Genomic DNA, 12,194 nt, shown 5'->3' with positions numbered 1-12,194 from the left:
GGCCTGAGAAATCTGGGGATCTTCTCAATGGCTATCATGTGAACAAAAAATAACTTCAACTGCAGAATAACAGTCACATCTTAATACCTGGTTGGAGATCTTGTCTCTGTTTTTATTCCCTCTAAGTTATCCAGTTCTGCTTCACTCAATGGGAGAAAGCACTGGTGGATGCAGTGTAGTGTCGAGGGGGAAACAGAGAGCTCAGATCAACCTCTAGAGGGCACCGCAACCACACACTGACCCTGACTACCATGGTAGTGCTGTTGTTTGTTTGTATTTGTGTAAATTAGGATGTTCGGAATGAAATATTAATCATAATCATGGGCATCGGGTCAGAATGCATGGAAAAGAAAGCCATGAAGCTTCAATCCTGTGACCAGAAGTGTATTTTCAAGTCTTGAAAGAAACACATTCGTACATGAAAGAAGAACATATATGGAAACAAACAGAGATTAAAGACTAAACTTAATACAATAAGTCAAAGTGGTCTCATAAGTCCTTATTAAAGAAATAAGGACAAATAAAGTTCTCAGTTAGACACTAACATGGATATGGTATAGGAGCTGAAGACTGGAGCTATTAATCACCTTGAAGGAACAAACAAACACTGTAGCAACAGAACGTACAGTTTCCATTGTGCTATACACATGTGGGAATTCACGAGGGTATGATTAAAACAGAAGAACTTCAGTCTGAATTTATTTATGTTTATTTATGTATTTATTCTCTGGTTGAGGGAAGGAGGTGATTTAGCGTTTAGAATGGTTATGAAGAATGTGGGAAGAAACTGGAGCACCAGGGGGAAACCCACAGGGGGAAAGGGAAGAGGTGGGCTATAGATTGACCAAGTCCTGCCTCATGTCCAGGGGAGGTAACCTGGCTGTGAGGCACGACTTGGTCAACCTATAAAGATAGGAGAAAGGAGAAAGGAGCGATTCATAATATTCACCTTGAAGGAAAAAAGAGAAATGCAAGATAATGTTTTCCTTCAAGATGAATATTAAATGTCATCTAAATGACACTGACGTCATTTCTACATCTGAAGATGTTGGAGATGCCTTTTCTCACAGAGGAGAAGAATCTAGAGAAGGCGTTAGGCTGTTTGGGTGCTGTCAGGTGTCTTTTGAAAGAAGACGCAATTAATTTTTCAAGTTCTGGTTCCCGTAACTTCATGGAAATCAGCACCATCTCTGCATTGCTCCATCTCTGACACAGGTCCTTGAAAACGGTCTTGTCGAGGGAATGAACAGTGTCCGGGGTAACGTGAAAACTGGCGGCTTTGACTTCGACCCATGTTTTTTCAAACAGATGTTTAATGACGGCCTCTGAGTCTTGAGTAAAGATGACTTTTGCCTTTTTAAACGTGTGTGTGACGAGTTTCACCACAAGAACCCTGACAGACATTTTGATTTTTTCTGCCTGTGCTCTTGCATCCTGCACACGTTCAGCACGTGTTTCCTCACAAACTGGGGCAGCAGCTGCCAAAGGTGCTGTCTCCTCTGGGAGCTGTGATGCTGTCAATGGTTCAATGTCCATCAAAGCGAGTGTCACCCTGTGACTGTGGCTGGCAGCCTGAGTGTTCAGCCACCAGCTAATCAGTGCCAGGAAACAAACCACTTTGCTCTGTACATCAAGGTACATGTTAGCATGTACCTGAATGGGCTTTGGAATAACTTCTGGCGCCCCCCCCCCATCTGTCAGGTGACTGTAGAGCAAATCACTAAGTTCTTTAGTGAACACCAGGACTGTATCAGGTGAAAGCTGTTTGAATCTCTGCAACGCGGAGACTTCATTTCCACCTCTTTGTTTTTCTCCATCTTCTGTCAGAAGCAGAGACTCAATACTGGCCACGAGAGACTGGACTGACTCTCTGCTCTCAACTTTGGAGTCCTGGTGGAATTTAGCCATTAGCTGTGCCACTATCCGACGAATGGATGCGTTGACAAACTTCTTTGCAAAAAAGGTCTTTATCTTTTTCTTCAGTCCTTTCAGAGACATTTTGTGTCTCTGCTGGGATTTGGGGCTTGGACCTGAACATTCTGTTCCCTTCAAACTCTCAGACTCTGTAAGACTTGACTGAACAATGTTGTTTGCAAAACTTTGACTCTCCAGAGAAGATTAAACTTGCAGCAGCTCAAAGTCAGAATGTGACACTTCAGCCATAAGAGGCTCTGTGAATGTGTTGACCTCCTTGCTAATTATTGTGTGTATAGAGGATGTCTGTCTTCTTGTACTTGGTGGTGTTTTGCTTACTTTCATGTTGGCTGCAAATTCCTTTAACATTTTGCAGGCATGACGCACCATCTTGTTTAGTGTGTGGGGTGGAGTGACATGACTTATTGAGAGCTCAGCAGAGGACATGTAAGTGGAGAGGGCAGAATTTACACTTTCTGTAATCTCTTTGCCTGTCAAGAGTGACAGTCGCTCAGAGCTGACACACTGGACTTGGTCTGTAACGTCCAGTACCTCAGCAAAACTTTGAGAGAGTGTGTTGCCCAGACTGGACTGAATACACTCCTCAGACACTCATACATTTGAAGGATCCCAACCATTGACCCACGACGGATTATGCCACACATATTGGAGAAAGGAGCCAGTTGAGTGTGAATGGGACTTAATGGGACACAGCAAAACCATGCTGACTAGCTGCTAGTTAGCTACTACTGAATAATTTTCAAAAACATACATTTGCCGACGGAAGCCTCAGCAGGACATATGAAGTCAGAATGCGTTTTCAAACCAACCAGCTACATCTGATGAAATATGTATCTGAAAAATGAGACGCCTGCTTTTGGCTTCTTGTGTCTGAAACCAACAAATCAATGTTTTAAAATACATAAAACGCAACCGTGGAAACAAAAGCAGCTGTTTTAATTATTTGATGTCAGAGGCATACACACACACACATATATATATATATATATATATCATTCATTGCCACACAAATACAATCACTAACATGTACATCCAAAGTAAAAGTATTAAACTGTTAATAGTGATGGAGGCAAATGCCGCAAGGAAGGAAACTATTTGCCCTCATAATTATGAGGGGAACAAGTTTTTGGACCTCAAAGACCAAGTCCAGTATGTCCAGACCAGACCATTATGCTCATTACACTTAAACACACTGCTTCAACATTAACATTAGCTGCTTGGTTTACTGATGGGTCAAGAGGGCATGCCACAGGTCATGCTGGTGGTGAAGGTTTAGAGCGCTCTCTGCTGGATCACAAGACAAACTGCTTCAAACAATCTGTAGAGTTTACAGACTGCAGACTTTGAATTTGAACAGGTCATTACAGTTCGAATATTAACTTTTCCCCTACATCTGAACAATTGTTCGAATTTTGAAAAATTGAAACAAACCTTGACAAGGCTGTTCTCAGTGATCTGTGTAAGAGTTGGGGCTATGCAGATGGTGCTGGCTTCCATGATTTTTGGTGAACCAGAATTTGAAAAATGCATTGTCTCCTCTTTGGAACACAACATCTCTTGACTCTCCAACATCTTCAGATGTAGAAATGGGTTAATTATAATGAATAATATTCTACTTGAAGGAAGAAAAATGTCTGCCCCCCCAAATAAAAACAAACAAACAAACAAAAAAAACACTTAAAAAAATTCACCAATAAATAAAATAAAATAAAACACAAAAATTTAACTCCACAAAGGTCGTATAAAAAAATTTAAAGATTATTATTTGACAAACCTACTCATGGAACACACATACACACACACAGAGAGAGAGATGGAGAAAGCTCTTATAAACTGTTAATTGAATTGTGCAGATTATTGTGCCAGTAAAGTGTCTGTTTCACGGTCTTTCATTCATCTCGGCCACAGACAGGGTAAATGTCTGTTGCCATCTTTTAGCACCTTGGTGGACAGGGTCATTACTCTGGCTGATGTCAACCAGGATGACAATGTGTCTCTAGCAGGGATAATCTATTTTCTCCAGATCAATGGGTTTCTCCTAATGGTGGCGCCACAGGATAAGATGCACACCCCTCAAGCTGCTAGACTTCTATGGAGACTTGTATGTGACAGATCATGTGGGCCACAGTTCCCCTCACAGACTGGAGGTACCCTCTTACCTGCAGGCTCTGGTCCCAGAGGCCTGAAACTGGCTTCCACACAGGTCCTATGGAAGTTTCCTAATATGCAATGTCAACAGTTCAAAACTGTTTTCAGCTACTTGCAGGGTGATAACGTGTTGCTCTTACAGCATGCTGCACTGACACCAAGTGGCCAAAAAGGACAATTAATATTATATTAGAGTTCATGTTTTATTACCCGTTGAAAAAATGTTAATGCACATTTCTTATCTGTCATCAGAAATGGATGAAAGTCACAGGAGGTGTTTTGCTCACCACATGGTAGACCCATCTACAGTAAGGGAGTATGTTGTTTGGCCCTGGAAAGTGAATAAGTCCATCAAACAGGCCAAGACTTGGCTCAGAGAGGAAGGAAGAGTCCATTTGACACAGATAACCTGGAACACCTGCTCTCAGGTCTGCACAACTCTACAAGCCTGGAAAGTAATTCAAAAACAGTGTGTTCAAACGTACGAGAGCCCAGAGAATTGCCTGCTCCCTGCAGGAGTGGGTTGTGTTTTCTGCTGGCTGCCAAATAAATGTCAGGCTCCAAGTGTCTGAAGAGAGATGATAACCTGTTGCACTTTTTTTTGTCTCAACAACAGATGTGACATGATGACAAAGGCAGTGCTCTTCTCCAAGTGGTTTCCTGTGGCACCCTGCAGAAAGCTAAATGTTCCCTGGCAAAATAGGAACACAGATATCCCAGCATGCAACAGGACAATACAGAGCAACAAAGGGCTAACTGGAGCTTTCTTGGAGGCTGAGAGAGAGAGAAAGAGAGAGAATACACTTCTGCAGTACAATGCCTGCCGTCATCCAACAAACATGCTCTGAGCTGTCCCTATTGTGTCAGGAGCCCCTGTAGTCCACTATGTAAACATCCCCTTTGTACCCCATCATGACTATATTCAGACCCTGAGCAGGAAGTGATTTCATATCCAACATCCGCCTCAGTCTTCCTCTCTCAGGTGGTGAACATTCCCGGCAGCAGACCTCCCAGATCAAGGAAGAGGGTGATGGAGAGCAGGGAAAGGTTGGACCTGAATGGTACAGCCAACAAATCTTGTTACCTCAGTATATTGTTATTCACAGCTCTTTCCTCTAGATGAATTCTTTATATCCTGAAAACATGTATATGTGTGGCCTGTGACACAGTCATGAGCCACATGATTTCATTTCTACTGTGTACTGTTCTCCATTCGTTCATCACTTTAAAAACCTAAAGGTGCAATTGTTTTTTTTGTTTTTGTTAATTTTTTTTACCACTGACATGACCGAGGATATTTTTGTGTTTCTCAGTTGATTGCGATTGAAAAATATGAGCCTATAGCCGTTAAAATACTTTTGCTGCTTCACAAAGCATTAGTTGTTGTATAATGGCTGGGTATCAAAAGATGAACCAATCAGTGATCAGACACCTATTTTGAATTTTAGTGGTGGTTTTGAATTTGGATCACAGAATATGCATATATATATATCTGCAAAAAGCCTTAAGAATAATAAACCAATAAAGCAAACATAAAGATAATGCTATATCAAGTATTTGACAAATTAGTAGTAGGATAATCATTGAAAATTACTTTTAAGAAGTGAATTAAAGCACAATAGTGATTTGACCTGACCTCATGCAGGTTATTCCAGGGCCGGGGAGCTCTGACAGCAAAGGTTCAATCCCCACCAGTCTTAAACCTTATCACGACCAGCGGGCTCTTGTCTGAGGTCTTCAGGCTGCACATAGGTTGTTGCTGAGAGGAAAGAAATTCTGGAGCCTATGAGAAATCAATAAAATCTTCAAATCAATCCTAATACAAATGTGTAAATCAGTGTAGTGATGTTTCTCTCTCCCTGGTTTTCATTAAAAGTCTACCATCACCTGTTGCACTGGTCCAGTTGAGAGGAAACAAAGGCATCTTTAAAACTCAAATCTGGTTATTTTGGTGGGGTGATTTCAGAATAGGAGAGTTCAGAACATGTACCCTATTTGCAAAAGGTAATATTTACATTTTGTAGACACTGAAATGTCTTTCTCAGTTTCTAAGGAGAAATATGCTGAACCTGTGCAACAGCACAGGCAGAAAAAGACAAACTCTGTCAGGATTCTCGTGGAGCAGCTCGTCATGTGGACATCTGAAAAAGGTGAGAGTGAAGCAGACTTACATAGACACCAGTCAACATCTGTTGGCGCCTGAGCCCAAGGCACCAATGTTCATATTAATCCCCCCCCAAAAAAATAAAAAAATTCAACAAGGCTGTTTTCACTGATCTGTGTAAGACATCGGGCTATTTTCTCAATTTACAACAATGTAAAATCTAAATGTTTCTTGTCTTTACAATCATTTTAGAATATTAACCATACTGAGAAACCAACATAATATCCACTGTGGAGCTGTCAGATCGGCAAACACATTCAACTCCACTGATTACAACAGAACAAGCATGAGTTTGAGACAAGGAACCTGTAGGGAGAAAAAGAAGCTGATGAAAAGGACTGACAGGCTTGGCTCACAGTCGTAAATCCTTATGAGGGAGCTACAAGGTTCACGCTGGGCCAAAGCCAGAAAACTTGTATCGCAGTGTATTAAAACATACTCACCCACATGTGTAGTCTGTGCATGGTAATGAGCAAAGTCAATGAGAGGTACAAGTGGGAATATAAGAGAAATAAAAAGGTTTGATAGGGTCAAGATACATTATAGTCCAATATAACTATAACTTTAATTAAAAAAAAAGACAAATTTTTCACTTTTTGGTATATGATGTGCTTGTGAAAAAAAATCACTTTTCCATTCCCAGGTTGAGAGGGCCAAACTCCAAATTGAGCCTTAAGTTGGTGAGCTAACCAGTCCAGAACATTTACAAAAGCACTGAAGCTGAACAGTGGTATCATTATTGTTTTTAAAGAGCCTGAAAACACAAAATTTGACTTAAAATCACTGGGCTGTAACCACAGTGTGGAAAGGCTTGACAAACACATAACACATGATTAAAGCTAGGTTTATGCATACATGGCAAACATAGAAATTAATGTGTTTTTGGTTTTTTCTTTCTTTCAGTGACTCTAGTCTGTGAGGAGCCATTCGGTTACAAACTTCACAAACTGAGTGTTTCACGGTGACAGCAGAGACACAAAAAAGGGCTGGTTTTTTTTAAAAGACTGGGAACAGTGAAAGGACAGGAACAGACAAACACACCTGTGGTGACCTTCAAGGTGACCGGGCCTTTCAGTCATGTTTGCTCGGGTGTTTGTATGTGAGCGAGTGTCCTTCTGGTTTAAAAGCTAAACAAACACACTGTGAACTGGGGTCACGGATTCTTCAAACAGGTGTCTTGGGGCAATTTGAGTTGAAACTCGACTCCTGTTTAAAAAGTAGACACAAAAGCAACCAGAAGTGCATTCTAACTTACAATTCAATCAATCCAATAGATCAGAATGTGGGATCATACTGTTACGAGTATGCGACTCTGTACTACTGAACTGAATCTGAGCTGCAGCTGGATCAGAAGCAGTGATGCAACCTGTGGACTATCCAGCTACCATCTGTGACTCCCTGCTGTGAGAGGGGCTTGGGAACAACCTCCCATGAACAGAGGAGTGGAGGATGAAAAAGGGAAACCCAAAATAAAAGAAAGGAGGAAGAAACAGCAGGTGAGGGGGAGAAATAAACAAACGCAGGGCTAGTTTTACACCAGGCTGCTCCACTGGCTGTTTTTTTTTTTACAGGCCTCTGACAGCAGAGTTTGACCACTAGTAAGTGAACGCAAGAACCGTTAATATACCTGTGGTGACAGACTTTTCTCTTTGTTTGAGCACACAGTAGCAAGAGTGGAAGAAATATTAAGGTCCCATACTTAAAGCTACTCTAATCAATACTTTTATATTAACAATATGGGCAGCCATAGTAGGCTGGTGCATGGGGGAGTGGCACGTGCACTTTTGGGCTGATCACAGACCAGACGGGCTGCTGCATTCTGGACCATCTGCAAGGGTTTCTTCCACTGTGCATGGAGGAAGGCCCAACAGAAGAGCATTACAGGAGCCAAGACAAAAGATAACCACGGCCTGGACCAAGAGCTGGGTGGAGAACTGAGGCAGGTAAGGTCTGATTTTTCTGGTGTTGTATAGAGCAAGGACCAGGAGCTGGATGCAACATGGTCAGTGAAGGAGAGTTGCTCATCAAAGATGAAAACCAGGCTTCTTACAACCTTGGTCGGGGTAAGGGATGAAGATAGATGTCGTGATGAAGAGACTGACTGGCTGGGATGACCTGGAGTTCAGGTGGCTTTCCTTCAAATAGAGACAAGCCGGGATCCGCGCAAAGCTCTCTGTTTAGGTTAAGCACTGCCCAGTCTGTTGTTTGAATATAGACTCTTGCATCAGTGTGCTCTGTTAAAATAAAATGTTATGGTAATAGCATAGCTGTGTGTTTCTATTCAGTTATAAAAGTTGTTGAAGCATTAATAAGCACTTATGGTTTCACACTTTCAAATAAGTTACCTGGTTTGTGGTTACAAATGTTCAGTATAAATGTCTCATGAGCCATTAGCAATAGATGGTTGGTCATTAAAAGGTTCTACAGTCCATCAAGTCTGCAGATGTAAATGTGAATAAGAAGATTATAAACGGATTTTCTTCCAGAAGGTAAGAAGTCAAATAATCCATCTCAATCAAAAGTTGTTATTCAATGGCTTATAACTTATCTATAAAGCATTAGTAAGTTATGTATTAATAACGAATCCATTATCACAGCTAATTCTAAATAATGCCTTATTAAAAAGTTGTACCAGGAAGTTATTAATTCTGCATAGATTAGTAATAATGTATTTAGGAAACATGAAATTTTAAAAGAAGCACCAAAAGCAGAGAGGATTTTCAAGCTCAGGTGAAGGAACTGTCTCACACACACACACACACACACACACACACGGTTCATCACTTTCCCACTAAAAGCTGTGAAGTGACACTGAGGGGTTCAGTGGACGGTACCAAAGGCTCAGCTGTGAGATAAGAGTTAATTGCTTTAACTTTCCTGACGAAGATGGAGAGCGTGAGGTCGCTAAAGCCATCTGCAACCTTTATGGCTCGCAACTCTGGGAATCCTTTTCATTTAATCTCCCTCCTTTACTCTTTGACCCCCCCCCCCCCCCTCACCCACCCACGCAGACACACACACACAAAAAAAAAGCACACACACAAACGGAGATAATAAATGTTACAGAGGGAGGGAGTCACGTTCAATCACAGAGCGCTGATTGGTCTGTGAAAGTGACTTGGTGCAGACAGCCAATGGACCAAGACACTGATAAGAGCTGTTAGTGGAGCTGGTGATCAATGGTCACACACACCATCTGTACAAGTGTGTGTCTGGATGTTTGCGCTCCTGTTTAAACTCACTGCACTGATTAACTGCCATCCACACCGTGTCCACACGAATACAGACTAAATCAAAAACACCAAAACTTTTTCTTCACAGTTAAGTTTACCCCCATGCTGCACAGCTAGTAGTAGTCCTATACTATTACTATATACTATACTATTAAAGATACAATATGTAACTTTTCTCCATTAAAATGTCTAAAAACGATTATGCCTATGTTATATATTTTGTTGTCTACTTCCATTATCCCAAATATTTCCAGCAACTTTCAAAACTAAAAAAATCTGTAATTTTAATCAATAAAGGTCCATTTCATTCGGTTGCCTGTCAGTGTGTCAAATAACATTTTTGTCCACATTTAAGCCGCATTTTTACAGCAGTTTTTTCCATTTTGGTCATTTTCAACTAAATGTTTTAAGCGGGTTAACAGAGAAACAAGCTGAACAAAAATTAGTGTCAGACTCATGTCCTGCTGAACAGTTTTCGAGAAACAGATTTCTTTTTTTTTTTTTTTTTTTTTTTTTACGTGAAACTACTGTTTCTGTTACTGTTTTTACTGGATTTAATCTGAAGGAGACCTCTGTGGATAATTTGGCTCCAGGTTAAAACCTTGTAAAAGCCTGGATCATAAGATATGAGAGAAACAAGCTGAGCGGCAGGTCAGCTCACAGCCCCTCCAAGTTTTTTATGTGGCTCCGCTTTATTCAGTGTTGTTACCAATTTTAGCCACCTGGTCTGTTTGTTTTGGAGAGGAGGCTTCTGGTAAAAACCTCCTGAACAATTTACACAGAAGGAGAATCCTAACCAGAGGTAGTTAACAGAAATGACAGCAGTGATGGTGAAGACAACAACTCTCATGATCCCAGTTGTTTTGCCATTTTCAACCCATAATGCCAGAAAATTGTCTATTGAGCGTTTAACATGCTTTCATGCAAAATAAGGCGAAGGGAAATCACTGGCTGGGATGGAAAGTGGTTCTGAACACTAGAGTGGAGCAGATTGTGGTTTAGTTCAATGGAAACAGAGTTAGCTGACAGCTGAGCAGCGGCTCTGTGATAGCGACATTCAGGCTCGGCCCCGTTGCGCCTACTATCCTCTGATGGCGCCTTTTCATGTAAGACCGGTTCATTTTTCAACCTGATAAATCCCTGAGCTCAGACTGACAGGGTCTCTGGGAAGACGGATGGGCCTGCAGAGACTTGTTAAAAGGGGGAACCTCGCTGTGCTGCTTTGGGCAGGAGCAGGAGGGGGGGGGTCACTCTGGGGGTCGTCGTCCCCCACATTAGCGGCCTTTAAAGCTTACCACCAGCCACAAAGCGCAACATGTATCCATATAGTTTCTGAGAGGGAAACCTGAACTCATATTCGTGTGTGTGCTCATGTTCTAGCATGATTGAACCGCAGGGGGTTTCCGTATATGGGATGTCAGCACTTCATTATGTTTTTCAGTGAGAGTTTTGCTTCTTGGGAGATGTGTTCTCCAGTGTATAGATTACATGCTGGGAAATGGTACAGATGGTGCCAATGACAGAGACCCAAGAGAATGATTAAGAGGTGGAGAGACAGGAACATGAATATCTGCATCCGTGGAGCAGGAAATCCAGTCATCAGGCTTGTTTTGTGGCCTTCAGTGCAACCCGATCCTGAAACAGTGTGGTCGAGGAGGAACTGTATTTTTTTTTTAATACTATAGCAGCAGGGTTTACCAGCATGTTCATGCAACCCTGAAGTGAAATATAGATGGTGTTGTCTCTCTTTCGCTCTCTTTGGGCTACATGTTCCCCTCACAATCCCATGTGCTAAAGTCCCCACTTGGTATCTATTATAAAGGTGTCTATTTTACACCTTTTCACTGTTAGTGGAACAGCTACAGATCGCCAGGCTGTGTTACTGCCCAAACAGACCACCCGCTTTGCAGATCTGCTCTTGCACATCACAGATTTCTAATTCCAATCCCGCTGCACAGTGTGATTTTGCACGGCTTTTTATCCCCGTCTCAGTCCGCCCTTCCCTCCTGTTCTTCTCCTCATCTATCAGCCTGTGTTGTGACTCATATATTATTGTAGCGTTAACGCAGGGAAGCACCCGTTGACCGGAAGATCTGCTTCTGGAGATTGAGCCAGTAGCTAAATGACGCTTCCTGTCTCCCACCCCCTTATCCCCCTTCTAATGTTGCCTACAGCACCATTACATCAACATTAAAAGCCACATTATAGCCTCACTAAATTATTTTTTTACCCATTTGAACTGGAGATTAGAGCCCTATGCTTATATAACCAATGCTGAAAAACAATCATGTCATTCATGCTGTAGCAAATATATTATACAATCAACCAATCGTACCTGTAGTGTGGCTAGGAGGGAGGAAACAGTGATATTTTCCATTATGAGAACAGTCAAGGTTTGCATATTTTACAAAAAAAAAAAAAGTTATTTGCATGATGAACATTTATCACATTCAAATGAATCATGACAAAAATAAACAGTCACGGAGAAAGTGCAGACTTTGTGAACAGCAAATCCAATGTGAGACCCCCCTCCTTCAGCTCTGCCAAAGACATTTCGCTCATTGCCATTGCCCACCGCCGTCCCTGCAGCAGAATGCCATATGAATCAGAGGTCACAGGTCACAGCAGGTTTGCATTGAATCAAGCGCAAACTACACCCTGACACATGTTACAGATGTATCCTCCACTTCTCACCACCAATACATCTACATTTA

This window comes from Trachinotus anak, unplaced genomic scaffold (genome assembly GCF_046630095.1).
Source record: "Trachinotus anak isolate AG129_WGS33_773 ecotype Australia unplaced genomic scaffold, CSIRO_AGI_Tana_v1 ptg000028l, whole genome shotgun sequence".
NCBI classification, from domain to species: Eukaryota; Metazoa; Chordata; class Actinopteri; order Carangiformes; family Carangidae; genus Trachinotus; species Trachinotus anak.
This window is presented reverse-complemented; position numbering follows the sequence as displayed.